Here is a 17,371-nt window from a genome sequence, read left to right on the forward strand (position 1 = left end):
CACAAGCTGGATTCAATGTTCTTCAGGCAGTCGTCGGTGTCGTGAGCAGAGAGATGGGAGGAGAAGAGAGGGGTCCTGTGAAGGTCACTGTATCTTATTTTTATATCCTCCTCCTCTCTTTGAGGATAAACCCCCACAGGGATGTAGACAAACAGTCCCGTGTATGTGAGATTTGAACCGTAGCTGGGATGAAATGTACATTTCTTGTTTACACTTCCCTGTTGCTGAAGAATGGGTGCTTGAGTAAGTGATAGCCCCCTTGACGTGTTGATCCCTGTCCGGAATTGTTTGTGTGTCTTTGTCTCTGAAAACTTGTTTGTGGGTGTTACCCAGAACTACAACATATTTCAGTAATAATCACATAGCAAAATCTAATAATTTTACATGAAATTATGTTACACACATTTCAACAGGATAATAATATTTGGCAGACGATGAGTTTTCAAATGATGCCTCACAAGGCATACTTTATACAAAATATATCAGAACTATATAAAAGTGGTGAACATGGGGTACAGGGTATTGTAAGCACTAATCACCCTCCCATAGTGTAAGGGCTTTGGTCCAGATCCTCAAAGGAGCTGCCTAAATCTCACACACACACACACACACACACACACACACACACACACACACACACACCCCTCTGCATGTTTCAAAAGCTTCCTGATGCCTCAAAGTCATTTTCAGTAGCAACTTTCTTGGCAATTTTTGAGTCTGTGTAGCATATCCTGTATCATTAAACTAAACTTGGCTTGGAACCAGATGCTCTCAGAAGAATTTACAAAACAAACAGCTAAAAGGCATTTAACAGCATGCAGTAGCCAATTAAGCCCTGCATTATTTAGAATATTTTACTAATAACAATTGCATTGTTTTTGAGCGAGATGGTGTATTTTATTCTCCTTTGGGTCTGTGAACTATTTTAGGTTTTGACTACTGAGAGAGTAAAAACATCCCAACCTTTGTAATAACAAAATACTGCCTGTTATCAACTATATCATGATTCACAGGGAAAACTGCACAACTCGAATCTTATTTCAATTAATGTTTATTAATTAAAATAAACATGCCTTAGCTGAAAATAAGAAACATACTGTCAGGAAATCAGCTTAATAGCCTAGCCAACAGAAGCAGCAAGATATACAGTAGGTTACATTTTTTAAGGAGGTTGCAACTAAAAAAGATGCTTAAAAAACAACACCACACCTTTAAGGCCCTGATCCTGCAATTGATGGTGCATAAGTGCAGCAGTCCATCCATGAATGTGCATTGCATGTGTCATAGACCAGGACCCTATTGTGCTCCAAACAGAACAAAGAGAGAGTTCCTGCCCCAAAGAGCTTGCAATCCACATAGTACTGAATGCAATTTGGGGGCTTAGTGCCTGACTAGTGCATTGTGGGACAAACATTAGGCAACCAGAGCTCTTCTCCTAACCACGTGTCCTTCACTAGCTTGTGAGGAGAGTTGGGCAAATAATTTATAATTGATAAGGTAGTCGAATTTTGCCTCCCTTTTTGGTCACACCAGTTGGAAATGGATTCATTCTTTGAAATTAGTTGTGCAATTCCTGGTCAGAAAAATATTCACCTACAGATTGTTGCAGCTACTTCAAATTTGCACCTGGGGCCATGTAACTAGCCAGTGCAAGTTGCTTGGCCTGGCTTCTGACTAATGGATTTGTGCAGGTTATCGAACAACATCATGAATTTGGGAGAACCTTGCTGAGTGTCAGATTTGTAGTCTGCGGTGTTGGCTAGTTGTGAGGTTAGAAGCTGGCTTTCAGGAAATATTTGTTTTCCAGACATCGCGCTAGTGGAGCACATTCACTAGAATGTTCTCAGAAGCAACCACAAACACAAGCAAAGTGCTGATTGGGACAAGATTGAGAGGGGCGATACATGCTGTCCCTGCAGGCCAAGAGCATGGACATGTTGAACGACAGTCCCATGTTCAATTACATTTATACCAATACTCCACTCATGGACCCAGATTAAAAGTCCATTGAAATCAGTGGGAGTCTTTCCCTTGATGTCACTGGGCTTTGGATCAGGCCCTGGGTCTTCCAAAACAGTGCAAAACCCGCTAAGAGCAGCGAATCCCAAGGGCAGCTCGTGTTTTAAATTGGAAGCAAGAGCGCCAAGTGCCTATTATCGGTAATGCTAAAAGTCTTTCCACCCATTACCACTTTAGCCAAGAGCCTTTTTCAGCAACAGGCCAGCCCAACCCCTCCCCCCTGGTATGATGGGCTGCAGCGGGTCCCCACCAGGATGCAGAGAGCTCAGTACCTCATGCTCACTGCTCCTGCAAACACCCTGAGATGAGCCTGGTGCCGGAGGAGTCTAAGGCCAAGCTGTTGGAACTGCCTGACCTGAGAACCCCCCTGGGGGAACGTTGTCAGCGGAAGCGGTGAGGGGAAAGAGGAGTGTATGTGCTGGGGAGGTTTAGAATCCTGTTCTTCCCATGTCCCTGTTCTTTTTTCCTCCTTGCTGCTGGGATCTTTGTCCAAGGCCTGCCTCCTCAGCTGCTCGGGCTGCCTGTTTCTAGGGGGCCGGGGCTTCATCTGAAGCATCTCAACGGGCAGTTCCTCCTACCTCGGCAAGAGGCTTCATCTGCCACACACACCCCCCCCACACTCCTGCAGTGTTAGTCATAACCCTGGGAGGGGGAGTGAATTAACAATCCCAACTGGGGCCCCTCTACGTATAGGGCTGCAGGCGGCTCGAGATATGCTTAACCCAGCCCTGCCAAGGAAGAGGAGGATTTGCTAACACGACAGGCCAGGCCGTGCGGATTTGAGTTAGCTGTTTCCCCCTCCCTCTCTTGCTGCGTGGCCTGAGATGGCCTGGGGGAGCCTTTGTGCTGAGATAAAAGGCAGGGCTTTGAACAGCACTAACCTATCCGCGAAATTTCCCTCTACAGACATGGCCCCAGGCACCTGCCTTAGTGACCTTTACTTCTTGTGCTAAACAGCTGCATTTAATGCACAGGCACGAGACCAGAGCAGGGAAACCAACAAGACGAAAGGGGCAGGAGGGCGTCATTTATTCTGAGCGGCTCCATAAACGTGGAATAACCTGGGCAGGAGAAGCGTATGGGGAGGTTCAATGAGAAACAAAGTATCCGAGGGCACTGGCAAATGGTCCGGCGCCCTTTTTACCCTGTTACCTAATGTGAGGACCAAGGGGCACTTCAAAGCAGTAAATTACAGACACATTTACCATGCAGAAGGATGGGCTCTGGCGGTTAAGGCTCTAGCCTGGGACCCAAACAGAACTGCATTCAGTTCCCAGCTCTGCCCGACTCCCGCTGCCACCTCAGGCAGTGAGCAGGGGTTACATTTTCATAAGTGCCTAAGTCATTTAGGAGCTTAGACAATGTGTAAAATGGTGATAAGCAGCTTTCCTCTCTCCCACTCTTTGTTTGTCTTCTTCATTTACACGACATTTGCCAGATATGTTTACAGTGCTTAGCACCACGGGGCCCGGGTCTCACTCAGGGCCTGTTGCCGCTACTGAAAGACAAATAAAGAAACAATAATAATAAAAGGAAAGCTCTTTACACAGCATGGAATCCACAAAGGGAACTCCCCAGCATGGGAGTTCAGGGGGACAAGATGCTATGGCTGAGTTTTAAGAGGGCTGGATAGTTTTACCACCAATTAGTAACCCTGCAAGAATTGCCCAGGAAGGCAATGGGAATCCAATCACCCGTTCAGGCCCTCCGCGAATTGTTTGAGATGGGCAGGAAGGGAATTTCTCCTCTCTGGGCAATACCATTGCAGTGCTGTGCATCTGCACGGAGCAGGGGGTACAAGGATGTACCATCTCTTAGGGAAGGAAAGAGCAAGAGGGAAACAATTCAGGCTGCAGGTATTGCTTTATCAGCTGATAAAGGACCACATGAGGGCAGCAGCAGCTACTTGTCCCTCCCAAATGTAAAAGGCCAGGTGCTAGGAAAACAAGCTGGGAAAGATTCCTGTGAGAGGGTGACCCCCGCGGAGAATTCACTGATGACTCAGCCAGCACAGAGAGCGGGATTGGGGTGTTAGCACAAAACTAAGCAAGCAGCGGGGAGGCATTGCAACTCTCATACGCTATTCTGTTCCTCCTTGCGGGTTGGAGACTTATTCCTGGCTGACATTAGCAGCAAATTGCTACCACCCAACAGGCTCAGCTATTCTGGTCAGCAGCTAAAGGGGTGAGTGGTTGGAGGAGCCAAACTGCAGCCCCTCCTTGCCCACCTGCTCCAGGGAGGAATTAAGCAGGCAAGTAGCCCTACTTACTCCCATGTGCCTGGACCAAAGGTCTGGGTAACCCATAGTCTCCTCCTGGGCAAATCACCTCATCTGAGTCAGACTCTAACCAAAAGGAAGTAGTAAGTCTTAAAGGCGTATACTGAGTCTTACCTTTTGGAGGACTCTGGGAAGTTATTTCATGTTTGTCAAAACCAGATTCTGTTGCATTTGAGACAGTGATGGCCATTTGTTTTCCTTTTCTTATCCCTAGTGGATAAAAGTCAGGAGCGTTCTGGACATCTGCTATTTCTTGTTCAGAACGTTTACGCCCATAATACTCCATTTTGATGTGCTGGCTATGGGTATTGCTGGAGGCAGGACACCACAGTAGATGGACCCATGATCTGGCAATTCCTATTATCGCCACCACCACATTTTAACTCCTCTTCTAGATCCTGTTTTATTACTAGCCCTGGCATTTTGCAAATTAGTTCTTCTGAAGAATTTCAGATTAGAAGAGAACCTTTCTTCCTTCAAAGCACAAATCTCAGGCTGTTTCACTGAAGACATAGCATGAGTCCAGGGAACAAAAATAAAATAAATGTGATACGAAAGATTCTTTGCCTCTGTCAACTCACTTGGTTAACAAGAAAGTCTGGGGCTCTCTCCAACTGCCAATCGTTTCCCCTGAAAAGCAGTTGTGTCCTCTCATTAATTGTGCTCCACTCCTTTAGCTGCCTGCTACTGATGAACTCTGAGCAGAAGACCTGAAGCTATGAACACTACTGATTTTGCTACTGATTTTTCTCTTTTTCACTGCCACTACTGTACATGCAAATGGATGGTAATGACTCAGTATTATGACTGCTCCGTTCAAGTGACTTTTAGCAAAAGGCAATTTAATCAAGTGATTGGGACTTATCAGTGTCTCTTATTTATTTTTAAGCAGCAGAGAGGGAAAAAAAAGACTTATTTAGAACTGCAGTTTTATCACGTAGCAAAATGCCAGCAAGATTACCCTATCTCACAATCCGCTCAGTGGTAACTTTGTTAATATGACTGACATGCGGCAGAATAAAATTCTGATCATTTCAAACACGCATCACATTATACCATATCCTTTTCCGCGTGCAACCAGTTCTGGGGTAGTCAGGGCACTGCAGTGAATATAAAAGTGAGTTTCTCAGAGGTGATACTTTCTTGCTAGCTAAGGGCCCACTCTACCAAAGCACAGGTGTAGCTTTAGTCAGTAATCAGTAAAGCTAGATTTGTTACTGCAATTGTCATGGTGGATAAAAATAGAGCTGGTCAAAAAAATTTGCAAAGTGTCATTTTTCCCCCTATACATTTTCAAAAATGTGCATGGTTTCCCAACCTGCTTGGAAGAGCATTGTTTATGACTTCCACTAATTATATCAATATGAATCTGATCTTGGCCAGAGGAAATAACTAATTACACAGCATCAGTGATCAAGTGCAATCTGTTACTAGCATAGAAAACATATTAATAGATGGGAGGGAGATACACATATGGAACATTTGCTTTAAGAAATCAGTTAACAGTTGACCATGCATGGAGGATATATCTACACAGTGTGATCAAAATTAAGTAGGAGTGACATTCAAAAGCAGAGCTGTGTGAGGCCCATCAGTTTCAGTTCACACTGAGTCTTGGAGACTTTTCTAGGAAGTTTGGTGCATATGTATCATCCTGAAACTCAAAACAAAAGGGGGCATGGTTGGAAGTGGACACAACCAGCAATTTAATGCAGCGTTCAGACAAAGTCAATCAAGAGTTGATAAATAAACTACAAAACTCTATTTCAACATTTTCGTTACGGGACTGGTGGATCTGGCTGATTTAAAAAACAGCAGAGAAACACTAGTTGCAGTCAAGCCTTTCAACGTATCCCTTCATTGCTGTTGACGCGTATGCTTGTGTTCGTTTTAAACAAAATGTGATTTACAAGGTACTTATGCATAAAGAAGCATGCTGTGGCTCACCACCCTAGGAACATTCTAGAGAAGATCAGGGGGTGCGGGGTGAGCTCAACATGTGGAGTGGAGAAGTATAAGCATGTGATGAACAAATCCATATATGGAAAGGCTAAATATGATTGGTTAGAGGTTTGTGTTATGTAATTTGTTATGCAACTGCCAGGTGCTATAAAATAACAATGGGAGGGGGTCCTTGCTGGAGGGACTCTGCCTGATTTTTGTACCCAGGGTTCTCCCTTTGTGCACATTGAATAAAGCCTTGTTGAACTGAATCAAATCAAAGACCCTTGATTCTGCCTAGTATCTGACTCATTTGGGAACCACAAAATCCCAACACTGTTTATGGATTGTAGGGGCAGAAAAAAAAAAAAAGACTGAATGACAGATTAACGTGAGCCTCCATTGTGGTTTTGCTAACAGGGCCAAAACCAAAGAACCAAATAAGTTTTGCCTGGTTATGGTGCAGAAGTTTTGCACAGCCCTATTCAAAATGTTCAGCATTGGACCTTGTCTGGGAGAAGCACCCGCAAGTCTAGATACTTACCCAACGTTTATCACAACTATTCACACTTCTTGGGTCTGCACAATTGGATTGGAAAATGAAAGTACAGACTCTCTCTGGAGATTCCTGGTATTTTCTGCTTCTGGTTGGACCATCAGATTCTATGAGAACAGCCTTTCCCGTGGCATTTTGGTGTTTCATTTCCTTGTGCCACCACAACCCAGCAATGCAGAGGTAGATTGTCCCTTGTGCTCTTCCAAATAATCTTTGTTTCAGATGCAGTCCGTCTTCCGGGGAAAGCAGACCCAGCCCAACTCAGCAGGTCTCATGGATAGTTTACCATCTTAAAAAGATTTTATTTATGAGGTACAGTTGTAGATGTCACCTCTTTGATCCCTAGTCTTGCAAATCATAGCAAGCAAAATAACTTGCTGGATGCCAGGGATAATTTTTTTCTTTTGCCAGTTTTTGTAACATCTTGGCATTTTATTACTGACATTTGGAGCGTTGTTTGATTTTCCCCTGAAGAATTGCTCACACTATCAGGTCAGCTTGAGGGAAAGTTTTATTTACATTTGTCTTAAGGAAAAGCCTTCTCGTTAAAATAAATCCTCACATCCAGTGGTACTATTTTTTCTTGTGTTTACTATCAAGTTACGCACTAGCTGAACATACAGAACAGCACGTACTGTTTATATTTCTAGAGTGCATTAACGCATTACATCAACAAGCGTTACACCCTGAGTAGCAATTACAGTCTATAATTCAGAGTCCTCCAGCTTTGTGTAGAGGAAAGGAACTTTGGAATAGATCTCATTGCTGGATCATGAACAAATTCATTGTGTGGAACCATGCACAGTGCCATGGTCTGATTTTACCACTGAACAGGATTTTACCTGTCTTTTATTAAGTTAGTGGCTATTTCCCAATTTTCAAGTTCACCACTGCATGTCAGAATTATTGACAGCTTCCTTTTGCTGTGCCAAGCTGTCTCCATTGACTTCAATGGGAGGAGTTGGATTAGACCCTTTGGATATGTCCACAGTGCAATAAAAAGACCTGTAGCACCAAGTCTCAGAGCCCAGGTCCGCTGACTTGGGCTTGCAGGGCTCAGGCAGTGAAGCAGTTCGGCCTCAGGCTGGAGCCCAGGTTCTCAGATCCACCCCCCCTCAAGCGGTCTCAAAGCCCAGGCGCCAGCTCAACCCCAAAGTCTATGTTGCAATTGTATAGCCCTGCAGCCCAGGCCAGCCACAGCCATGCTGTGGGTCTTTTATTGCAGTGAAGACATGCCCTTTGTCTCTGGACAATATCAAGGAGATGCAAACCTGTCTCACACTATTAATAGCCTCACTCTGAGAGATGGTTGGGAAACTGCATTTCAGTTCCATGAAAATGTGAGTGTTTGCAGAAAAAATGTCATCAGGGCAAAAAGCTAAAAATTCAAATATTTTTGTGGTACTGAATTCCTGCAATATTTCATTCTGGAGGAATCAGATGAGTGATTTGCCAGGAAACATAGCAGTGCTCCTCTGGGAGTTCTTTGAATTCCACAAAATGTTTCGATTTCAGCAAATCAGCCAAATCCAAACAGAAAAATGTTTAAATCAGATTTAGCTGAGCTGGTCGGAAAAATTCTTATGTTTCTGAGCTGCTTGCAGAACAGTATGTTTGAGCTGCACCAGTAGTTCATTTCCAGAACTTTTAGTGAGAGAGCAAATAGATTTTCCTTTAACTTCTGCCAAAGGTATAACCCAGGACTAGAAAAACCCCTTGGTCAAATTTCTTACAGTAACTAACTTCTCTGTTCACGAATTTTACGTAGGGTATGGCTCCACTGGCGAGTTGCAGTGCTGGAAAGCCTCCACCAGCGCTGCAATTAGTAAGTGGCCACACCTGCAGGGCACTTCCAGCGCTGCAACTCCCTGGCTGCAGCGCTGGCCGTACACCTCACTCGGCATGGGGAATAAGGATTCCAGCGCTGGTGCTGCAGCGCTGGTCATCAAGTGTGGCCACACACCAGCGCTGTGATTGGCCTCCAGGGTATAAGGTGTATCCCAGAATGCTTTTATAAATTACTCTTTGTTTTGTTATGCAGCCTCTCTTTGTTTTGTTATGAACGAGCTCCGCGCGGAGCTCCGTTGCCGCTGCTGCTTATCTAAAAAACAAACAGAGCTCCTGTTTGCTGTGATCATCTGTACCTGGCTGTAAACAATCAAATGAGAGGCAGGCAGGGAGCGAATGAAACAGCGGGGAGTCGTGTTGGCTGCAGGCTGTTTGCAATTAAGAGTTAAGACTAAGGGGTCGGAAACATGTTCTGATTTTTCAAGGCAGGAAGCTAAACACACAGTGTTGGCTCCAAAAATCCCCTTTCTCTTTCCCCCCGCTCCCTGTCACACTAGACCCCACTCCACCCCCCTCTTTTGAAAAGCACATTGCGGCCACTTGAATGCTGGGATAGCTGCCCAAAATGCATCACTCCCAACAGCGCTGCAAATGCTGCAAATGTGGCCACACACCAGCGCTGGTAGCTGTGAGTGTGGCCACACACCAGCGCTGGCCCTGCACAGCTGGATGACCAGCGCTGCAAACTACCAGCGCTGCAAACCGTAAGTGTAGCCAAGCCCTTAGATAAATTAAAAGTGAGCATTAGGTCACGACTTAGAAGACTCAGGAAAATCTTTGCTCAGGACCACTCTGAAAAAAAATCTCCTCCTTTGTTTCCACTCTTTTCTTCTACAGAAATACAAGTGAAAACATAGCTACATTCCCTTAGTAGTCTTCAACTCCAAACTTGACAGCAGGGTCCAGTGGACTCAGGAAACCTGAGTTCTGTTCCTTGCTCTCCCACTGGCCCTGATCTTAGGCCAATCACTGTATTTCTTTGCTTCTGTTTCCTCTCCCATCTCATTCGTCTGTGTTGCCTATTTAGATTGCAAGTTCTTGTAGGGAGGGACTCTCTCTCATGATGTGTTTGTGTAGCACCTAGCACAATGAGGTCCTGATTGCGGTTGGAGCCTGTAGCTGCTGCAAGTAATACAAAAAACTAACAAAACTACCTAGACTATTTTACATGAACAACAAACTAGAGAAGAGCCTCTCCCCCCCCCACACCTCTGCCCTAGACAGAAATAAAACACACTCCCCTCTACACTAAGCACTGCAGAGAAATACAGCACTCAGTGCCTAATGGTCTACATCCCAGGGGGCACCATAAAGTTAGCCAATCTGCTAAATGAATCTGGCCCGGCTCTAATGGCCCCCAGAATATTCCTTCGTGTCATTTATTATGCTGTCCTCAAATTAATCTGGGCTCTTAGACTGAACAGAGCAACCAGAGTTCTGCCACACCAGTCATCCGTTTTTAACAATTTATTTTAATTACAGGCCCACTAGGCTTTCAAAACAGCCCTCTCCTGGTTTTCTTCCTCTTTCTCCAGCTGTTCCTTCAGCAGCTCTTTGTGTGGATCTTTCTCTCCTCTCCTGCTGTATATGGGGGTACCGCAGGGCTCTGTCTTCGGTACTTTACTCATCAGTTTACACCCTGGCTGTGGCAACTTCCGCCACTCACACAGTGTCAGCTAGCATCTGTATGTATGTGTCTGACTTACAGATCTCTTGTGGTGTTCAGCGATCACACATGGCGTGAGGTGGTTGCAGGAGCTCTGCTTTATTCAGTGTCTGATTCCAACCAGCTGTGCCTAACAAGTAACAAGAGCTTCACAGTCCCCATCCAAGCTCTGTGAGTCTGTCATTTTTACACAATGCATAAGTAATTGGTGGAGGAACTCATTCTGAGGCCAGGAGCTTAGTAGGATTTTTAAGAGAATCAGGTGTTTATTTGGATAAAGAGAATATCCAAAATTACATTAGGATGAAAAAGAGGGGGGTATCAACCTTCATGCAGTAGGGCATGGGTGACCACTAGCTGACAGAGATGTGGAAGACAATTCCTCTATGGGCAAATTATCCTATTCCAGGGACTAGATGACCTCCTGAAGTCTCTTCCAACCCTGATATTCTATAATTCCTGGATCTTCCTCTGAAGCATCTGGTGCTGACCTCCAGAAACAAGATACTAGACTAGATGGGCCTGATCTCATGTAACAAAATTCTTTGTTCTTGACTGACCAGAGCTGGTTGAAATATTCCAAATTGTGATTTTTCGACACTAACATGATACTGTACGTTGTTTGCAAAAAATTACCCCTTTCCCCACAGCAGCTATAGAGGTGGTCAAAACATTTCAAGATAAACAAAACAGAAAGGAACTAAATTTTCTGCCAGAAAATTTCACAAACAAATCTCCTGCTTTTCCAACCAGCTCTGCTATGATTGATAGCACTTTGGAGGCAAAATACTATCTGTCAAGCAGCACATTAGCCACTATCCTCTGCACCAGCAAACACCTGATGGCAGTTTTTAGGAAACAGTAATAAGATGAATGGCATTAACATAGGATCTTTTTAATGTGCTTTTCATTGTTCTTCACACAAGAGGTTACCCACAGCACAGAAAAATTGTCAGAGAAAGGAAAACTGAAATCAGCAAAAAAGGGACAAGAGAAAAGGCTTCTCCTTTCTCTACATTACAGTTTTGCAGAATCAGATGCAGGAGGGGAAAAAAATATACATATCCCTGCTGAAAAACAGAACACTTCAAGGTTATACATTACTGGGAAAAGTGAGATCTAAATAAAAGTGGACTTAAGAAACTGCTAGCTGGAAATGCAGAACTAATGTCACATCATTCTGATGACTACTTCAGATGTCTAGACTGTATTTAAAGCTGGCATCATCACTCAAGTGACAGGAGTCTGTTTTTTTTTTTAACTGACACTAAGATTCTTTTCATCTTTTCTTTTCATTCAGTAGCTCCCATCAACAGGAGTTCCAAGCCCGAGTTAAAGAGAATGGCCTTTTGAAGCAGATAGGGTGGGATTTTCAGAAGTGCTTAGCATTGGCTTAATTCTCAACATTGACTTTGACTTCTCACCTTCGATGTTTGCATAATTAATACAAAAATTAAATGGCAATGGCAGTAAAACTGTTTCCAATAAAATAAACACAGGAGAGGCAGTTTTGCATTTCTGGGTTGTGCTCCCCAGTTCTAATGCAGCAGGAGTTATTTTATAAATGACAAAACTAAGAATAAGACACAATTTTATGCCAGTTACACATTTAAAAAACGGTGGGTCCCAAAAAGTTGCAAACCCAGAACTTAAACCTCCTTTAAAGCAATCAAGTAACCACTGTTTAAGTCAAAAGCAGTGAAGGGAAGAACAGAGGCAAACATTTTGTAAGGATCCTTTTGTTAAACCGTAAAAACGTGCAAGCTGCATGTGTTGCCACTCTGTCACTCTCACCTGTTAGCTGGATGGGACCAAGATGGCTTTCCATTCGCCAACACACATACACCAGCACCAGATGGTGCAGTTTATAGAACACATCTAATTTATGAATCATCCATTGACAGCTCAGACAGTGAAACTGACAACGTCCTTCTCTCCCTCTCATGCAAAATTGGAGCTGGAAAATCGAGACATTTATTGTCTTGCAGATACAGTCACTCTCCTATACAATGGCTGCCAATAGCCCGGTACCGCAGCAAATGCCAATAGTTCTGCAGAGCAAGGATGAGTGTCTGGGTACCCATTTCGCTGTAGTTTAGCTGCAGTGATCATGGCTGGCTAGGTATAGAAATGAAATGGCTACCATGCAGATCCCATTGGAAAATAAGACACCCACCCCCTTCCCCAAAAAGGCATCCTGAACAAAAAGAACAGAGTTCTGCCCTTTTGATGTCTGTAAAATCAGGAGAGGGGAAAAGGTTTTCTATTGTTTTAATGGTAGGTTTCACAGAGCTTTAAGACCCAAATCCTCCTCCTCTTGCATCCCTGTTGGGGCGGCCGTCTTGGTCTTTGTTGGGAATTCAGTGGCGGGTCCCTCAGTCCGTCTCTTTGTCTTTGAGCTGCTGCCAAAGTGCCGCTGAAGAGGGAGAGAGGGAATTACGGACCCGCCGAAGAATGGATCGGCGCAATTGAGCTGCTGCTGAAGTGCTGCCGATCAGCCTTTTTTTGCCTTTTTTTTTCCTGCTGTTTTTTTTTTCCCCTTTGCTGCTTGGGGTGGCAGAAAACCTGGAGCCAGCCCTGCTCATCATGGAAAAGATATTCTAGAGAGAGGGTACCTGTGGGTTGGATAAGGGTAGGTATAGTCCCACCTCAGCTACGCCCTCAGTTGCAGAGCTATTGAAAGATGATACACCTGTTTGGCATAGACAGATAACTCACTTTCCTCTTTCTCTTTTGCTGCAAAGGAGCAAATAAAGATGACAATCTGGAAGCAAAATAAAGGCAGAAAGTCAGATTTACAGATCTCGGGACTCAGAGGGCTACACAGAGAAGCAGATGCCAACAGAAATTTTGGATATTATCCATCTACATTTTAAAGAAACGTTCCTGCAATTATTCACCTGAGTAAATCTGCAAGTGCTGCAAATATTTGCTTCACTTTCTTCTACATCTGATGGAGGTAACTTGGACAACTACCACTCTGCCCCTTAAATTTTTTTAAAAATGTTTTAGAATTAAATAGGAGTCATGAAAGGCCAGCAGGTAAATGGGCAACTACCGAGCAACAAACCCATTTGTTTGGGCTCCTTGCTCATCAGAATCTCTATATTGTGAACTTCCTTTAATTGTGCGGCATGCATTGTTAGGCTGGATGAAATAACAGCGAGAGAGAGAATAACAGCACTTCCTGGGGACTCCTTTTATATCTACACTCAAGCCCTTACTCCTAGCTCGTTTTTATTTAGTATGGCACTTGTACACAAGTGTCCCTTTCATAGCTCTGCAAAGTCACCTGTTTGAAACAGTCTCACATCCAAGTCCATCTTTTCTGTTGAGTGAAGCACACAGCGCCCTCCGTTGCAAGGAGTCTGTAGGTCTTTTTAATAAAGATTTCCCCCTCCCCCACACGTACACCATGTCCACCTTCATTTTCTGTACAGGTGGAGTGGCAAAATATCCCCTAACTTTGCTTTACAAGCAGCAAAGAGTCCTGTGGCACCTTATAGACTAACAGACGTTTTGGAGCATGAGCTTTCGTGGGTGAATACCCACTTCGTCAGATGCATGTCTATAAGGTGCCACAGGACTCTTTGCTGCTTTTACAGATCCAGACTAATACGGCTCCCCCTCTGATATTTGCTTTACAAAAGGCTCATCAAAAATGACTACTGAACTTGGAGAAATACCTCAATTTTTTCTCACTGAAAATGTCCACTCTATGAATTTCATCTATAGCAACTTAAAATTAAAAAAGCAACTGTGACATCTAGTGGTCATTGGGTTAAACACACATGTGCTCTGCTAGTCAGGGGGAAAAAAATGTCAGGTTTCTTTCCAGTCCTGAAGAGAAGCGCTGTGTAGCTTGAAAGCTTGTGTCTCTCACCAATAGAAGTTTGTCCGATAAAAGATATTACCTCACCCACCTTGTCTCTCTAATATCCTGAGGCCAATGCAGCTATAACATCAGTGCAAACAACATTCCTTTCACACACAATGGCACAGATCCCTAAAGATACTTCAGCACCTAATTCCCATTGAAATTAATGGCAGATAGCTGCCTAAATACCTTTGAGGATCTGGGAAATAACTCTGTACATTTGGTGATGCTTTTCATCTGGAAGGATTCTGATGTGCTTAACTAACTTTAACAAAGAAAGGACAGACTCCCCCCACCCCCCACAGTGAAATGCAGCTACAGCGGTTTAAAAGCAGTGATAGTACAGGGGTGCTTAGGAGAGGAATTGAGGAATATTTTATTCAGATGCAACTCCAGGAGGAGTGAGAATTAAAGGATATTCAGGAGGTTCTGGGCTCTCTAGCAGGACTGAATTTGAGGTTACAATAATTAATAATAAAAATGCCAAACTCTTCTAGAGTGCTTGTCCTCAGTAGCTCTCACAGTGCATTACAAAAGAGGTCAGTATCACTATCCTCATCTACAGCTAGGGAAATGGAGGCACAGGGAGGGAAAGTGACTTGCCACGGTCCCCCAGCAGCAGAGCCAGGAACTGAAGCCAGGTCTAGGCTGTTGCCTTACTCACCCATCCTAGACCACACTGTCTCTTATAAGCACCCTTGTTTTTGACTCTCTCCGTGCTGTTGAATGACACTAGTCTTGAGCTCTTGGTGATGCCATTCAGTTGGGACACTCCATATCAATATGCAAAAACACTATGTTGTTGTGTCAGTTAAGGTTGGACCGAACATAACATATCTAACCCAAAAGCAGGAAAATGAAAAATGAATGCATCTAATAGCACATCCTCTACCCTTCCACCCAGAGACACGTCTCACCACTAAAACAAGTACCATGCAACACATACAACACACCACAACCAAAGCCTGCCTGCACCCCCAGATCACATTTCCCTCTACTGTATTCTGTGCACAGTTCTGGAAAACACACACTTGCTTGTGTTGGGGTACGAACACCGCAAGGGGACACTGCAATAATTTCTGTTCTCAGTAACACCAGGCTTCCACACAAGGGCAGAACAGGGGCCTTTGAGGATCTGTCAACACCAGGCAAATTAGCAGTAGGTGACAATGGATGTTAGGAATTCCTTCCCCCCCCCGCCCACCGCATCCCTTTGTATACTCTTGCCCATAACAGATGTTGAACGTGATTTGGCCGCTGGTGTAGGCCCTGACAAACCCCCATTTTCAACACTGTTACAGAAACAGATTGACCCTGGTGGGAAGTGGCGTCTATCCCCCTTTCTGTAAATTGTGTTGAAAATGGTTGTGGTCTCATCTTTGAAAACAGTTCAGCTGTTTTCAGCACCAGGTGAGAAAGAACCCAGTTTTGACAACCATGCTCAACAACATGTTAGTTTTCCTTGTAGATAGAACCAAATTGTCATTAGATTTTGAGATACATATACACCGCTCCACTCCCCCCACATCCTTTAATCAGAGCAGAAGTGTCAGGCACATGTACACACAAACACACACACACGTTTAAGTCTTCACTTACACCAGGGGTGGGGAAAATACAGCCCACCAGGCTCTTTAGCTGCTCCCTCACGATCTCCGGGCTGTTAAAAGTCCTGCTGCGCAGCAAGGCACTCAGCCAGGCTGCCTACCTGCTGTAGCCCCACACTGCTCCCAGAACTGGCCGGCTGCTGCTGGCATATCTCCGTGCGCCCCTGGCAGGGGGGAGAGGCGGCTCTGCACACTGCCCCCGCCCCCAGAACTGTCCTCATAGCTCCCATTGGCTGGAAAGCAGAAATCGGCCAATGGGAGCTGTGGGGGCGGTGCCTGCGGGCGAGGAAAGCGCACAGAAACCTGCTGTCCCCCTCCCCTCAAGGGACGTGCAGAGATGGGCCAGCAGCAGCCAGCTACAACCGCTTCTGGGAGCAACGTGGGGCCACAGCAGGCAAGCAGCCTGCCTGAGCCCTGCTGCGCCGCTGGTCGGGAGCCACCTGTGGTAAAAGTGCCTCAAGGCCACAGCCTGCAATTCATACCCCCTCCTACACCCCAACCCCCTCCTGCACCAAACTCCCTCCCAGAACCCACACTCTCACCATCTCCTGCACTCCAACACTCCGCACCAGCCCGGAGCACCCTCCTGCACCCAAACTCCCTCCCAGACCCTGCACCTCCTCCATTAATGTGCGGCCCATGACAACTTACCAAAATTCGTGGAGTGCCCCACCCTGTGAAAATTATTGCCCACCCCCGACTTCCATCCCAGCAAGCCATAGTTAGCCTGCTGATGACCTTTCAGGGAAGTTCATACTTCAGTCAGCCCACAGTATAATTCATGTCTGATAAAATGTGAATGGACTACATTGTTTTTTCTCTCTTCTTTTTTAGAGATCAGAAGAGAAACACAAGAGCAAGAAACTGGCATCAGACCAGAATCAGGAGAAAATCCTGTAACTTTCCTACAAAAACTATTTCAAACATGTTTCATTTTAACCACACATGGCAGCATCTCTAAATTCCAGGAAGAGGTCATTCCGGACACGGAATCCTGCATTCCATCCAATGGATCTACAATTAGTGCAAAAGAAAAACAATTTTCCAAAACATCCCAGGCCTATGCAAGCTGAAGGTTTGGATCCAAGTTCTTCCTCTGCCTCAGGGTACAAACAAACCAAAAATACAACTTGTATTTCTGTCATTGACCTTTAAATTTGGAAGGAAACTAGTGCAAACAACCTATTCCATTTACTCTCTCAGGAAGGCCATTTTGGGGGTTTGTACTGCAGTGTTCCCGTAGACTGGGTGTTTAAACTTGAGGATAGGGGCAACAACAACGCTGGGTACTATTGTAAATGATCCATCTCTTTCACTAGACAGCACGGAGAGTTTGTGCTCCATCTCTTAGAAGTACTCTTCCAGCTCCTATTGCATTCCTCAAGGCCTTGGTATTGCCAACGTTTGCAGTGTTATCACGAGTGCAGTGCTGCCAAACCTCCATGTTCAAAAATCTTGAGACAAGCCCTGAAACAACATGAAATTGGCTCAGAAATCCCAAGATTTTAATCTCCGCAGTGAATCCTATTTTGGGGTCTGATTTCTGAGCTCTCAAGGAGAGTGTGTGCGTGTGTGCGTG

At 44.8% G+C, this 17,371-nt stretch overlaps 1 protein-coding gene across 2 annotated transcripts in view; it reads right to left on the bottom strand.

Moving 5' to 3' along the window:
• Window positions 1–1,161: 1,161 nt before the first annotated feature.
• Window positions 1,162–17,371, bottom strand: part of MAPK9 (mitogen-activated protein kinase 9) — an 82,115-nt gene continuing 65,905 nt past the window's right edge. Inside the window, exon 13 of one of the 2 annotated variants that reach the window (XR_006581536.1) lies at window positions 1,162–3,517. The gene's annotated coding sequence lies outside the window, so the exon portion shown is untranslated. Of the gene's footprint in view, window positions 3,518–16,690; window positions 17,260–17,371 lie in introns of those variants that run through there. The other variant, XR_006581535.1, reaches the window with a different exon arrangement.

This window comes from Mauremys mutica, chromosome 8, assembly GCF_020497125.1.
Source record: "Mauremys mutica isolate MM-2020 ecotype Southern chromosome 8, ASM2049712v1, whole genome shotgun sequence".
Classification (NCBI taxonomy): Eukaryota; Metazoa; Chordata; order Testudines; family Geoemydidae; genus Mauremys; species Mauremys mutica.